Source organism: Colobus angolensis, unplaced genomic scaffold, assembly GCF_000951035.1.
Source record: "Colobus angolensis palliatus isolate OR3802 unplaced genomic scaffold, Cang.pa_1.0 Scaffold41, whole genome shotgun sequence".
NCBI lineage: Eukaryota > Metazoa > Chordata > Mammalia > Primates > Cercopithecidae > Colobus > Colobus angolensis.
The window spans coordinates 8,591,088-8,606,456 of NW_012117488.1; the positions used below are offsets into that span (position 1 = coordinate 8,591,088).

Here is a 15,369-nt window from a genome sequence, read left to right on the forward strand (position 1 = left end):
GGAAAAATCTACACACACGAAAAACTTTAATACTTCATATAAATAGAATACACACCTGGGAAAGAAAAAGCCCTTCAAACATTAAGAAGCTGAAAACATCCTTGATAATTCAAAATGGTGGGTCTTGCTGTTCCCCTCAGCTGAACTGCCTTCCCTTGCTCTTCTAAATCTTAGCAAACTTCAAAGCTTTCCTGGTTACCCTGCCCTACAGTGCTATCTTATTTTGCTAAATTCTGATAGAATTCCCTACAGCTCAGGCATATTTAATATCACTGATTTTACTGTTGGGTATTTATCTTGTGTCTCATATGGTTTGTCTCTTTAACCTGATCTTAATCTTCAGGAGCTCACTCCCTGAATAACCTGGCTAGTTGTATATTCAAAATAACAGGCATTTGTAATTGCAATTATAAACACGTGGTTCATTTTGGTAGCACAATGTTTCTCAACCTGTGCAGGTGATGGAAAAGCATTAAAGTCATCACACTGTAAAAGGAGACATCAATATATCTGATTTTATGTAACTAGATATATTATCTTACCATGCATTAGTTACTGTCCCAGAATTTATATATTGTAGATAAGTAATAAAAAGCAACAAAGATTAAAGGAGAACAAAAATTTTAAGAGGAAATATATAAAAATTATATGAATGCATGTTATTCACGTTTTATTCTGTTGTATTTTGCCTTGCTTTATTTTTTAATAAAGTGGGGAAACAAAAAAGCCTTTTAAAATATTGGTGATATAGTTGCTTGTATTACTCAACTTGCAAGTCCTTGGAGTTCTATGAAGCCACAGTTTGGAAATATCTGCCACAGTGTCAAAATGTTGTATTTATTCTTACGTCAATTTGTAAGGTAGCTAATGGCTACAGGTGTTATTAATTACAAAAGAATTCAGACGTGTTCAGTTACTTGGCTAGGAGCATGGTCACAAAATCAGATCTAATCAATTTCAGAGACAATGCTTTGAACGTGCAGCACTTCTTGTGTTGATCATTGAGATATTTAATCCCATATTCTTATTTTCTTATAATGCTAAAGAAGCATAGAGATAGATTTAAGTGGTAAACAATTTTAATGCTGTTGGTATCTCCCTAGACACTTTTTATCTTTAATTACAGTAGAAGGGGGATAAGAAGGCACCAACATTTACTTAGCTCCAGTTATGTGCCAGGTACTCTGTATAATTTAATTGACATTTATTCATTCCTTAACAAATATTTTTCAACAGCTGGCACATTACACTTATCACTCTTATGATAAGCAAAAATAGACATGTTCCCTACATTCATGAAAGGTACATATTCCAGTGTTAGACACTAACCAAATTCATAATTGTAAACAATGCTCTGAAGAAATAATATGTAATTTTATCCTCAATAATACTTTAAGGAAGCACACTGTCCCCTATTCATAAATTAGGAGGTTAAAGAACTTGTCCAAATCTACAAGGCGAGTAAAGGTCAGCATGGCTGCCAGGTATGGCTCAGCAAGTGTTGCCTGAAACTCTTCTGAGGGCAGGGGGCATTATTCACATCCACTATAATGTAGCCGAGGCTTCCAGAGTTTTGACATGTATCATCCGCACAACCATATGATGTGTGGCCTTAAGTCAGAGAGCACTCAGACCTCAGTTTCTCCATTTGTCCCTAATTATTGTAGTTTCTCAGGGTAATTAAGTTTGAAATATGTTAGTTTGTTCATCAAACCTACTGTATCTTAAAGGTAAATTATGTAGGACAGCATCTAAACAGTACCCAATTGAATGGAATACAATTCTCATTCAAATTAATAAAAGGTTGTTTGAGTGCCTGGTGTCTGTAAAAAAGACAGTATGAAAGATGTTTCCTGACCTCACAGTTGCCAGCAGACCAGGAAAATAAATGAAATGAGATTGACCATCATGCCACAATGCACTTAGAAGGCATTTCACTGCCAGTGAAGAATTTGTTTTTGCCTCTCCTAGCAGCCATATCAGCTGTGAGATGGAAGTTTGGAAGATAGCTAGAATGCTTGGATGAAAAAGTTTGAATGATCTACCCCGGGCAATGGTGGATCCTTGCCAATGTGAGGGCATAGGAATATCATGTGCATCACAATGTTCAGAATGGTTACTCCAGCAGTGTGAAAACCCATGAAGGAGACTCCAAGACTCAGGGAATCCAATTAGGAAGCTTTCAAAAAAGATCCGCAGAAAGTGACAGGTTCTTGGATTATGGTGGTGAATTTTTTTTTTAATTGGAAAAGCATGTTCTATTTGGAAGAAACATTGAAGTCTCCTTTCCTCCTGGTTTGCTGTAGTTGCAGCTTTGTGTGGCGAGTAACACTTAGTAAATCTTCCTTACTTTTTTACTGTACTATAAATGAACATTCTTACATAGCTTGTTTCTCAGCCCTTTTTAATTAGAATCAGAATAGGAGAATGGGTATCTCAGGCTGTGAGTAATTTGATATAGGACTTTTTACCTCCAGGTCAGTGGTAAGTGAAACACATTTACATATTTTTAAGTGAATTTATTGCTCTTGAAGGGAGCCCAGTTGTAATCCTTGACACCAGAACACTTTATTGCTAGAAAGCCCACAGGCGTTGAAAACATTGATCAGAAAATAACAGAGAGAAGGGGTTCAATTTCAACAGTTTTTCACTGTTTGGCTTCCCTTACAAGATCTTCTTAAATTGTTTGAATTAATCCTAGTTATGATTCTATTTTTAAAGGCTGATATCTATCTGATGACAAATTAGATATGAATCAGTAAGATGGGCTTATTTTAATTTACAGTATGAGCTATCCTGTTGTTTAAAAATAATTATCCATATTTGAAAAAGCAAAGAATTTCTTACAGTATTCACGTTGTACTAGGGGGAAAAAGGAATGAGTGATAAAAATTGTATTACAAATTTCAGTAATAGGAATATGGCTTTTACAATTAGAAAATAATAGCACTAATTACATTGATCTTAGCATGAAGGGAAATAGAAGTTACTTTTTCTGGATGTGTGTGCCCATTTAACACCCCTAGAAATGACCAGAATGGATTCAACCCTGTCCAATTCCTCAGCTTCCAAGGCAACACATCCATGGCAACAACTAAGCATCATTACAGATTCTCAACTGTGAAAAAAAAATAACAATTTCTTAACTCCCTTTAACCCAAGCACATTTTAGGCGATGTAAAAATACAAGAAAAAATTTCAGTTTTATCATCATTGATTATATATATACTCTGTCAGATATATTACTAGAAGATGGGCATATAATAATTAACAAAGCAAATTACCTGTGTCTTAGCTTGAAGTACTCTGAATGCATAACCTAGAAAAAGAGCTTGCATGAGGACCATTTATTAGGGACAGGAACCCAAGGGACAGGAATGAGAGAGAATGAAATGCAGGAGGGAAAGCCAAACCAAAAATGAATGCATCGGCCACCACTATAGGCAAATGGTGTTCCATCCTGCCAGACTTTCTAAGGAGGCTTATGAAATGTATTTCAAAATTGTTCACCTGGAAGATAAAAGGGAGATTTTTTCTTTTTTTTTTTTCTTTTTTTGCTGTGGACTCTGGCTCTCCAATTGTCAAGCATGACCTAATGGACATGAACTTCCCCACACAACCAAGTTGTGTGACTGGCACAGACATGCCTTGCAGCAGCATCAGGGAGGCCTTGTGGAGCCTAAGAAAGACACTGTCAGGTTCACCTGTGTGAGCTCGGCCAGAACCTATGCTGGACTATATGATGCAGCCGACTGGTGGAAGAGATGAGGCTGAGAAGACACGAAAGGCTTATGGTACTTTCTTCCCTTAGGGTACTCAATATTCAATGCATACCAAAAAGTCATACTCTCTCTGAAAGAAAGAAGTTAAAGACATGCATCCTTTTAGAATTATTATATAAAGTAGATAGCTACAGATTAAATCTATGAGCTTTGGAGTCAGAAAAATTGTGGTTTGAACTTTGTTGGTAATTCTTACTCTGTGTGCGGCCTAGATCAACTCAGTTAGCATTTTCTCATCGGTGAAAGGGAGGGTGGGATATGGTAAAATAGTTTCTATTCCCCGCAATGATTGTGAATATTAAATGTGATTATGTATAGCACCTAGTCCATTGTTGTGCATAGGTACCATATCAAAAACAAGTTTTTAGAGGTGAAGATTGGCAATCTTTCTATTTTCTTACTCCCATCCATATTTATGCATCAAATGATCCCATGAAGCATAACATATTTTTAATGATTTGAGGATTCCTAAGATAGAAATAAGGCTTCTCATAGTGCTGAGAACTGAAAAAAAGGAAAGCTGTATTTTGTCTCAAGTTTATCAGAGTTCAAAATAGAAAGTGTTTTAAGCTTCATTTTCAATTCATAAAGTTCTTCTAAATTCTATTTTCTGAGAAGAAGTCAGCAGATGATTTGGTTTTCTAATTGTTAAACTAACTTTTTAAAAATTTAAGAAAAATATTGATGTTTGGCTAAGCTGTTTCTTGAAACATCAGTGACCCTGAATGCAAAGTCTTTACAAGCTAAGAATTCCCTGAAGCTTGATAGGAACATTGAGATCTTAACCTACACAACAGAACAGCAGGATCAGCCAAGTCACTGTGCTAAGATATCACTTGGGGCCAGATTTTAACAGCTGACAATTCATAATGGATTGACAAAAGCAAAACATCATTAACTTGAATCTACAAAGTAGACATTTCCATATGCAAATAGGAGCTGGCACATATGTGCCTGTGTACAAGTCTCATTGCTTGTTCAGTTGTCTGTATGTCCTTTCCCTTGTCTTTAAGATCCCAGTGGACAAGAACCATGTCTAATAACTCACTTTGCAACACAACAACAGGTGCACAGATTGAGGCCTCACTAAATGTTTTCTATGGTAATGATGGCGATATTGTTGATTTTCTCTCTCATGTAAGAGTAAGGTCTACAGTCTAATGTCAGCAACCAGGAGTAAAAAGATAGTCATGAATGATACATTTGAGCAATGGAACATGAAAGTTACACTATATTTATGTAACTAGGATGGACTAAACTGACCCTAAGGGTGCGTTACCAGAAACAGCACTCACTCTGATATCCCATTGCTTACTTTAAGTTCATAATATCGATTCTTACAAAAGATGTTTCCTTCATTGCAAGGTAGATAACTCTTTCATATTTATTGTGAGAATAATGGGGCTGTGACTTCTACTTTGTAATGTAAATCTGCTTAATTCAGTAAAATTTCATACAAGAAATTATAGCAACAGACTGCCTGCTTGATTCTGGCTCATGAGAAAGTGATTTAACCTCTCTAGTATTAAGTTCTTCTTGAATAATTGTAACCTATCTTACAGACTTGTGCAGATCAGATAAGATCAAACAAGATAATATAAAGTGCTATTAAAACTTAAGCTATTGTTATCCCTGAAAACTTATCATTTGGACTGGGCTTAGGTGACTTTTGGAAATAGCCAATTATACTATTTCCTTTATGAAAATATAATCTTGGACTTATTGTTCAGCATGCCTGTGTGAACACACTACAGGGACCCACAGCCTCTTAAGATTCCTCACTGTACTTTCTTTCTCCATGTTCCCCAGGGATCTGTCTTTCTTGGCTTGTCTTTCCTTTTCTTCTGTGTATACAAATGCTGTGTGTTAAGATCAAGGAGTGGACACCTGGTTTGCTTCTCTGAGTTCCATCACTCAGTCTCATAAAGATTTTGCTTTGGGCATTGCAGCTGGCATTCTTTTCTTTCTCTTCCTTGCTGCTGAATGGTTACACAGGAAAGAATAATGAAGGCTTAAACTCTCCGATTCGGCTTCCTATCTACCTCGCATCCTCCTGTTACCAAAGGGGAAACACATGTTTTTCAAACTCAATTTTTGCTGATGAAAATTTTGTTCAGTTTCACAGCTTGACTTCAGAATTTTCCCAAGTGATGGTAAATTTCATTCCCTTGCCAAACAAGGAAATAACCTACAAGCATGTTTGGAAGAAAAACTTAGCAATCCCCATGAAGCTTTAGTATCAGATAAATAGAAGAAAGAAAACAAAATTGTTATGCCAGCCCCTCTGTCATTCAAAATACTGATATGTTTAAACATAGTAAATTTAGGGAGAATATTTAACCTAGGTCAATAGAATATATTAAGTTACCAACCTGTAAACTTTGATATATAGGTATTTATAGTAATGGTAGCATTTGACCTCTGAAAAGACAAAGAAGTGAATCTTACACATGGCTCAAGATTGAATGCGTATTTGGTGAATCAATTATAGTTAGAGACAATCATCAACTAGATTTTCTTCCTCTCATACATGCTACTATTTTGTTTAGAACATTCATTTAAAAAATAACTTTACTTATGAAAACTTAACTTCTCTTATTTCCTTGATGGTTAACTAAACCACTATAATTCTAAGATCTTTTTTATTTTCTTAGTTCACCACAGCCCAGATAAAAGTCCTTTCTATAGGTCACTTTCATTAAAGGTGTGATAAAAATAAATGACTTGTAACAGGTAGAGAAAACATGAACCAGGAGGGGTAGGCTGCAATCCTATTTCCCAGCAGTGCTACAGAAAGTCTCCATGTTCTTTTGGGTTTCATTTCTGTGTTCAATTCCCACCAAGTTAAACTGCTCCCCGACCCCATCCCCATCTTCCTGCCTGGGTGTCAAGGGCTGACACTGAAATAGACAAAAGGTAGAAGAGACCTTCCCTCCTTGGGAAGGGTATTGGAAGTTAGCTAGTTTATTTAATCCCCAAGCAAACCTGCAGTCAAGTTAATCAGAATGAGAGAAACAGCTTCCTATATATGAGCTAGGACTGTGAGACATTGTTTTTCAGGGTGTTTTATAGCCAAAAGCCTTCAAGGGAATGGAAGAGCTCTCCAACCAGGGGCACAAATATTCAAGGAGAGCTTGTTTGTTTTATGGCTATTTTTATCCCACAATAAACAGCTTAAATTTGCAGACTATACTTTTTGACTATAAAGTGGGTTATTTCTCAAGATGCTGGTGCTTTCCCCTAACAGATGGAATAAATAGAAGAAAATGCTGAGAATACACCACTGAAATTCTGATTTATTCAATCATTAACAAAAAGAAGTGCAATTTCAATGGTAATAGAATGAAAACCCAACTGTTTCTGCTTTCCTTCTGAAAACTTGTTTTCTATGGAGAATGATGCTGTTAGGCAAACACCTATTTAAACCTCAGCAATGTATAATCTTAACTTCAGGCAGCATGGTTGTATAGGTTTGGTAATTTGTAATACCTCTGCAACTAGGGATAAAATATTAACTTCCGGCCGGGGGCGGTGGCTCAAGCCTGTAATCCCAGCACTTTGGGAGGCCGAGACGGGCGGATCACGAGGTCAGGAGATCGAGACCATCCTGGCGAACACGGTGAAACCCCGTCTCTACTAAAAAAATACAAAAAACTAGCCGGGCAAGGTGGCGGGCGCCTGTAGTCCCAGCTACTCGGAAGGCTGAGGCAGGAGAATGGCATAAACCCGGGAGGCGAAGCTTGCAGTGAGCCAAGATCGCGCCACTGCACTCCAGCCTGGGTGACAGGGCGAGACTATCTAAAAAAAAAAAAAAAAAAATTAACGTCCAATAATATAAGCAGTATCTGCAATACAAATACTAAAAGTGCTACATTATCTCCCAGGAAAGATATTTTATAAAAAAGACTTTGCACTTGGTTTTCAATGCTTCTCTAGGCAGTTGCTTTGTAGGCTTGTTAGAGGAAACACAGTGTATGTGCAACCTTTGGAGACACGGCACTAAGTAGACAACCAGTCAGTCCAGTATGTCTTTCTTAGGACACAAATAAGAAGGCAGGAAAACAAAAGCCATTTAAGTGCAACAATAACCTCAGGGAGGACACTTTCATGTTGGAAACCACACTAAATGCTTCTTGGAAAAATTGCTTGAATATAATGAAACCAAATAAAATATTGCTGTAAGTCTATAAGAAAAGCAGAAAGCCTAAAATTAAAAAAAAAAAAAATCCATGACATACATATATGTGTAAAAAATCCATGATATACACACGTGTGCACACACTCGTGCACATACACAGGGTATGTAAGAACATAAAACATTTATCTGTGTATTTTGCATATCACAAATAACTGTAAGATATAAAGATTTCAACATATTTGTGCACAAACTTTTTAAAGATTTTGAAGTCCTTGAGCTGGAGCTTGGCTCTGTCTTTAACCAATGTTGTGACCTTGGCTTACTCATCTTTTTTAAATCCTAAGATTATTTTTGCCGAATTTGGTAATTAGACTTCTACATGATCTGTAAGGAAGTTCTCTCCAGTTCTAAAATACTGTAATTTCAAGGTTTTCCTTTTGTTTTTTTGCTTTCAACTATTTCTTTTTTTTTTTAGGTTTATTATTAATAAAAAGAAATCAACATAGAATTATGTTTGCAATATGCAATCACCTATATTTAGCTGAAGAGAGATGTTTATGACAGAAACCCTTCAGTTTCCTCCTTTGTTATCTTTGGTTTGCATCAGATGAAAAGCTCCCCAGTAGCAAGGTGGCAGTTACAATCTATGGAGCCTAGAATGAAAATGAAATTAAGTCATTTTAGAAGACACCTCATTTAATAGATTCTCCTATTCACTTATTCCTCTCTCTCTTCTTTTATCTCTAACCCAGAACAATTCTTAAAATCTTGAATAAGAACAGAACTTTACGATAGTCTTCCCAGGAGTTTTAACAAAGCTATGTATAGAAGCAGTCTGGTTGAACATTTTTAAATCTATAAATTCTAAAAGTGGATGTGGCTTCTCCTGTCCTAATCATGTAAGCAGACTGCAACAACATTACTGCTCAAACCAACGAAGTCTTTTAAAATGTGCTGCCCATTTCCTTTTTCAATCTGCCGAATAGCTGCAGTTATTTTTAAACCTCTTTAGTTCTCTATGCACACACAGTATCATGCCTATCTCTTCGTGCAGGTGTGTGTTTTGTTGTGGTTTGTTTACAATTGACAGGACTGGATTGTGAAAGCCCTGTATTATGAATAAACCAATGCCTGAAATGAAGTGGAACCTTGATTTATTTGGGTAGGACTGTTTTCCAGTACTGTAAATCATATTTTGGTGTTCATTTACCTTTGCATTCTTTTTGAGCCACCGGCACTGAGGCTGACGAATGGGAATCAAATGAAGTGTGCTAAGTGCTTTTGCTGGAGGGTTTCAGCTCCCCACTTGCCGGGGTGTGATTTATCTCTGCAATACATCATGCAACTTATTTTCCTTTACTTATTTTATTTAGTGTTGTCACAAATAATATCAATTGGCCATTGCCTATGAACCCTAAACAGTAGTAAATTAATGAAATAAGCTGCATGTACAGAACTCATCTGTCCGCAATTTGATTAGAGCCACTTTGGTTGTACCAAGCCATTTACTATAGATGAGCTTCATTTATTAAACAAGCAGCTTCATGAGTTCTTGGTAAATTGTTATGCATAGTATTTGCAGTGATTTTAATGAAACACTTAAAGTTGATTCTTTTATATCTCAATCACTAAGAGTGTATTTTATGCCTGTGAAATAGGCATTTTGAGTCATCTTGTGACTTTCATCTGACTAACTCCACCTGAAGTAGTTGTCTATGTGTGGAAGGAGTTGTCCTTTATTTTTGTTTCTAGGGAAGACAGTAGGAGCAAGGGAAGAGCAGAGGGGCTTACTTCATGTAAGGGCTTCTTGTCACCTGAACTATGGTTGAAGTTCCCTCACAGCACAGAGCCGCTGGTCATAGCTCTACCCAGGCATTTCTGTGCCCATATCTTCCTGCTGCACTTGCATATCAAGAAGCATTTCAGACCACAGGAATGCAGGATTCCAAGGCACCAATTTACCTTGGAATTTGAAAAGGTAGGTTTCACAAAGCAAATGGCTTTTTAGAAAACAATCAGAATCATTCAGGTAGATAACACTGGTGTTTCTTTGTGGCTTTAACAAAACTGGGGAGGCCAAACATGTTCCAGAAAAGCACTGCAAGGTAGGTAAAAGCTGTGAATCAGAAATAGGGAAAGCATAAGTGACTCTGATATGAAACAAGGTGGCAGCTTCTGGGCACTGGGGAAACTGCCACAAAAACAGGAGAAGGGGTGAGGGACACAATGCAGGGAACATGTATCCAGAGGCTGCAGTGAGATGTGCTGATCGTATAACTTCGTGAAGGGCAGAGGAACAAAGCTGGGGGACAAAGAAATCATGGTGGATGAGATAAGAACATTCCAGAGAAGTATCTGTGTGAGAGTAAAGCAGAATAAAAATTGGAAACATTTGGAAGAGCTTGTCTTTTTCCAGAGTTTAAATGAAGGTGGGTGGTGGTGATGTAACGCAGAATCGTCCTATACGTCTTTGCTAAGAACATATGTCCTCCTCATGAATCCACTGCAGTCAATACCAATAAAAAAAAGTGTGAGGCAATCATAGAAATGCTTAGTGTTAAAGTTAAAAGCATATTCAATATTCCTGTTTTACTAAAGAATTTTATGCATGCCAGTACTTCAAACCCTCACATGTTTTCAAAGAAATTTAGAGCCCCAAAATGCTAGCGCTTACAAACTGGAAAAGAGGAAATTTAGATATCCCAGTCCCACAGATTTTGTTAATGATGTTTCCTGAGAGTTACTTTATAATTTTTTCAGTGTATAGTTATAGTAGAAATCTAATTCGTTAGTACAAGTTCTTTATTTTAAATGAAAATTAAGAAGTCCATTGAGAAATTCTCCTAATTAGAGAGAATATGAAAGGAAGGAAGGAAAGGGAAAGAGGGAAAGAAGGAAGGAAGGAAGGAAGGAAGGAAGGAAGGAAGGAAGGAAGGAAGGAAGGAAGGGAGGGAGGGAGGGAGGGAGATAGGTGTCCAAACCAGAGTGACTTCCTCTTGAATAGGGGCTGGGTAAAATAAGGCTGAGACCTACTGGGCTGCATTCCCAGGAGGTCAGGCATGCTTAATCACAGGATGAGATAGGAAGTCAGCACAAGATACAGGTTACAAAGACCCTGTTGATAAAACAGGATGTGGTAAAGAAGTTGGCCAAATCCCACCAAAACCCAAAACCAAGATGGCCTCGAAAGTGACCTCTGGTCATCATCACTGCTCATTTTATGCTAATAATGCATTAGCATGCAAAAAGACACTCCCACCAGACCATGACAGTTTACATGCCAACAACCGGAAGTTACCCTGTATGGTCTGAAAGCAGGAGGAACCCTCAGTTTTGGAATTTGCCTGTCTCTTTCCCAGAAAATTCATGAATAATCCACCCCTTGTTTAGCATATAATCAAGAAATAACTCTAAGTATACTCAGTCAATCAGCCCATACTGCTGCTCTGCCTATGGAGTAGACATTTTTTTGTTTCTTTACTTCTCTAATAAACTTGCTTTCACTCTACTCTGGACCTGCCTCAAATTCTTTCTTGTGGAAGAAGGAGGGAAGGAAGGGGGAAAGAAAGCAGTGAGGGAGGGAGGGAGGGAGCGTGGGAGGAAGGAAAGAAGGAAGGAAGGAAGGAAGGAAGGAAGGAAGGAAGGAAGGAAGGAAGGAAGGAAAAAAAAAAGACTTGCAGTTCTTGTATGTATACATCATTAGTATTATTGTTATCTTCGTGCTCATTATATAACATATAAATATCATGGAACATTTACTTTGAGATAAAAGGAACTAGAAAATATTAAATAAAATACATCCCACTCAACAAGTCCAAAGGTGAGTTTCATGACAAAAATGATATCTTGGTGAAAAGTGTGTTGAAAACAACTGCTACTCTAAATATTTCTTTCATATTCACAGTTGCACACTAATAAGAGATTCTGAGGAGTCCTGCAGTAAAGAAAGTGTCTGGGTTTGTTTTAACTTGCATTTCAAAAATATGTTTGACTAGGGTAATTTCTTTTTTTTTCATATAACAACTATTAACAGACTATGTACTAGTGCTTCAATGAACATATCTTGGGAAATGCTGCTCTCAACATTTCTGCATAACTTACTCACAAATTCTAACCCTTTTAGAGATTATACTTAGGAAAATGTGTCCATGGGTAGAACTACCCATAAGAAAAGTAAGGTTTATGAAGGGAATTCTAAGCTCTGGAGTCTTCAGACATGACCAATGAGGGAACAAAATCTCATTCTGGGAGTTCCCAAACTCCAGATGTTTTATTTTATCTGTAGCCGAACTTGAAATTGAAAACTCAATCTTTAAAATGCAGTACTATCATAAAAAAAAAAAAAAACCTATAGATAGGATACTTATATTTAGCAATGCTCTTTTTCTCATTTTTGAAGTTGTAAACATGACTAAAAGCCAAAAATACCAATTCCGACTCAACAACTTCCTTTGTTACCTGAATTCCACATCTTCTCTACCAATCAAATTGCTGAAATCTCGCTCTAAAATTAGCAATTTTGTTCTGATTATTTCTCAGCTTCATTTCCCTTGATCTCTTGGGGGCATTTGATAGTGTCGATCTTGTTGAACGTGTTCTCGCCCAGGGTCTCTGTATCACACCATCCCAATTCTTCTTCCACCTCTCTAATTACTCTTGGTCACTGCTTCCTGATCCAGTAATTTCACTGTTCCTATCATGCCACAAATCCCAGGTTCTAATCAGATGTTTGTTTCCTTTCATATCCTTTCTTCTAGAGTCCACTGCTCATCTCTGTTTTTCAGGGGTCATCTCTAAAAATATGCTGGCCCAATGTGTGACTCTCTAGCTCAAGAGCCATCCTTGTATTTCCAAGCATACCAGAATATTTTCTCTCAAATAACCTTCTGACAGATCCAATTTAAGAAGTTAACACTAAACTTGCCATCTATTCTAAAACAGTCTAATTTTTAATCATGACCTTATTGCTCTATGTAGCAACACCATTTTTTCACTTAAAATGTAAGTTTAAGTTGCAGCTTACATTTTAATGTAAGTTAAGGAAAACTCAAAATGTAAGTTTTTCTAGTGCTTTTTAGTGTATTAATTCCTTGACATATGCCATTACTGTGCTAAGCACTACAGACACAAAGTCACTTGACCTTCAAGAACCTCATGATTTAATCTGAGAAATAAGAATATAAACACAAAATCAAAATAAGTTTAATGTTATAAGTACAAGATGTATAAGTTGTTATGGGAAGAGAAAAGTCAGAGCTCAGAGAACCACAGAAGTGGTACAATGTTAGAAAAGGTTTCATAAGAGAGGCAGCATTTATTTGAGCTGTGTCTGAAAATTGAGTTGAAGGTCATATGAGGCATAATAGAAAGAGAAATGCTATTCCAGGCTGTAAATATATATATATATTTTTAAGACAGAGTCACACTCTGTTATCCAGGCTGGAGTGCAGTGGCGCGATCTCGGTTCACTGCAAGCTCTGCCTCCCGGGTTCAGGCGATTCTCCTGCCTCAGCCTCCCGAGTAGCTGGGACTACAGGCGCCCGCCACCTCGCCCGGCTAATGTTTTTGTATTTTTAGTAGAGACGGGGTTTCACCGTGTTAGCCAGGATGGTCTCGATATCCTGACCTCGTGATCCACCCGCCTCGGCCTCCCAAAGTGCTGGGATTACAGGCGTGAGCCACCGCGTCCGGCTTATTTATGTTATTTAAAGGGACAGCCAGAACTTTGGTGTGTCTGTGTGGGGGATATAAAACTCATTTAGATTTGGAGGAGCTATTAGGAGATGAGGCAGGGAAAATGTTGAACCTAGCTTACTACTGACCTTGAACGACTTGCTGAGGAGTTTGGATTTAACTCCCTGAAAACTAGGGGAGATGAGCAGAATTTAAGCAGAAAAGTGCATAATCATGTCTCTGTTATAGAATGATCATGCTGAGAGTAACGAAGATGGAAAAGAGCAAATGTGATAGAGGACATAAAAATAGTCTGCTATCTAGTTTTCCTGATTCCAAGTTCTTTACTTAATTCTAATACTCCTCGGTGACTTTGTGACACCTGATTGTGTGTGTGGGTGCACAACACACACACTAAACCCAAAATGATTTCAGTAACTATAGTTTTTTTGTTACAACAAAATAAAAGTCTTTTGCCTTACTTTCAGTGTCACCCAGATTTACTGAAGAATACATTTTTTCACATATGCAACAGTATCCTCTCCCAAAGGCCCATCCTTTTTGGTTTTTGTTGACATCCCCCAACTTCTGATCATATGGGCATACCATAGTCATTCCAACTGAACTCTGCATTCTTCTTTGCCTTCATCCTCTCCGATGGTCTGTTCCTTTCCTCTTCATTTATATAGATCAGGTCCATTTTTCATTCCCAAGTACAAATCTGTTCCTCTCCCATGGAGCCTTCTCTTATTAGCTTGTCCTGTTCTCACTGATATATATCTATATAGATCTATCTATCTATCTGTCTATCTATCTATCTATCTATCTATCTATCTATCTATCTATCTATCTACCTATTTTTCCCCAAAAAACTCTTTAATGTGTGCTGGATCCTGCAACTCATGCATTATCTTTTTCCATTTTTTACTTTTACATTTTAGACTAATTTCAAATAAATGATTTGTTTCTTGAAGCCTAGAACTATGTGCTCATTACACCCCTGGATTTCTCACTTGTTTTGAAAATAATCGACATCCTAAAATCAATCTATGAGACTTCTTTTAGATTTCTTTTTTTATGTTGGTCTCAATGCAAGAATCTACAACAAGAAAAAAAGTATCTAAATTTGTTGAGTATAGGCCAGGCACAGTGGCTCATGCCTATAATCCAAGCACTTTGGGAGGCTGAGGCAGGTAGATAGATCACTGGAGTTCAGGAGTTAGAGACCAGCCTGGACAACATGATGAAACCTTGTTTCTACAAAAAATTTAAAAAGTTAACCAGTTGTGGTGGCATGTGTCTGTAGTCCCAGCTCCTTAGGAGGCTGAGGTGAGATGATTGCTTGAGCCCAGGAGAGAGGGGGTACAGTGAGCTAAGATCATGCCCCTGAGCTCCAGCCTGTGCAACAGAGCCAGATCCTGTCTCAAAAATAAATAAATAAATAAAAAATACTGAGCATTTACATGAAAAGCACTGTGTTAGATGAATCTATGTGTAAGCCTTATCATAGCACTATGTGGTATTATTGTGATTATTATTAATATTGTCATCATCACTGCCATATCAATATAAGGAATGTGAGTTAGAAGTACATTAAATAGGCCATGCGTGGTGGCTCACACCTGTAATCTTGGCACTTTGGGAGGCTGAGGCAGGCTGATCACCTGAGGTCAGGAGTTTGAAACCAGCCTGATCAACATGGAGAAACCCTGTCTCTACTAAAAATACAAAAATTAGCCAGATATGGGGGTGCATGCCTGTAATTCCAGCTACTCA

The 15,369-nt window shown here is 37.4% G+C and overlaps 1 long non-coding RNA gene across 2 annotated transcripts in view; it reads left to right on the forward strand.

Annotated features, from left to right (window-relative positions):
- Nucleotides 1-2,424: 2,424 nt before the first annotated feature.
- LOC105521811 overlaps nt 2,425-15,369 on the forward strand; it is a 15,453-nt gene continuing 2,508 nt past the window's right edge. The window contains exons 1-2 of one of the 2 annotated variants that reach the window (XR_001003331.1): nt 2,425-2,484; nt 9,673-9,898. This is a non-coding gene — a long non-coding RNA (uncharacterized LOC105521811). Of the gene's footprint in view, nt 2,485-3,733; nt 3,795-9,672; nt 9,899-15,369 lie in introns of those variants that run through there. The other variant, XR_001003332.1, reaches the window with a different exon arrangement.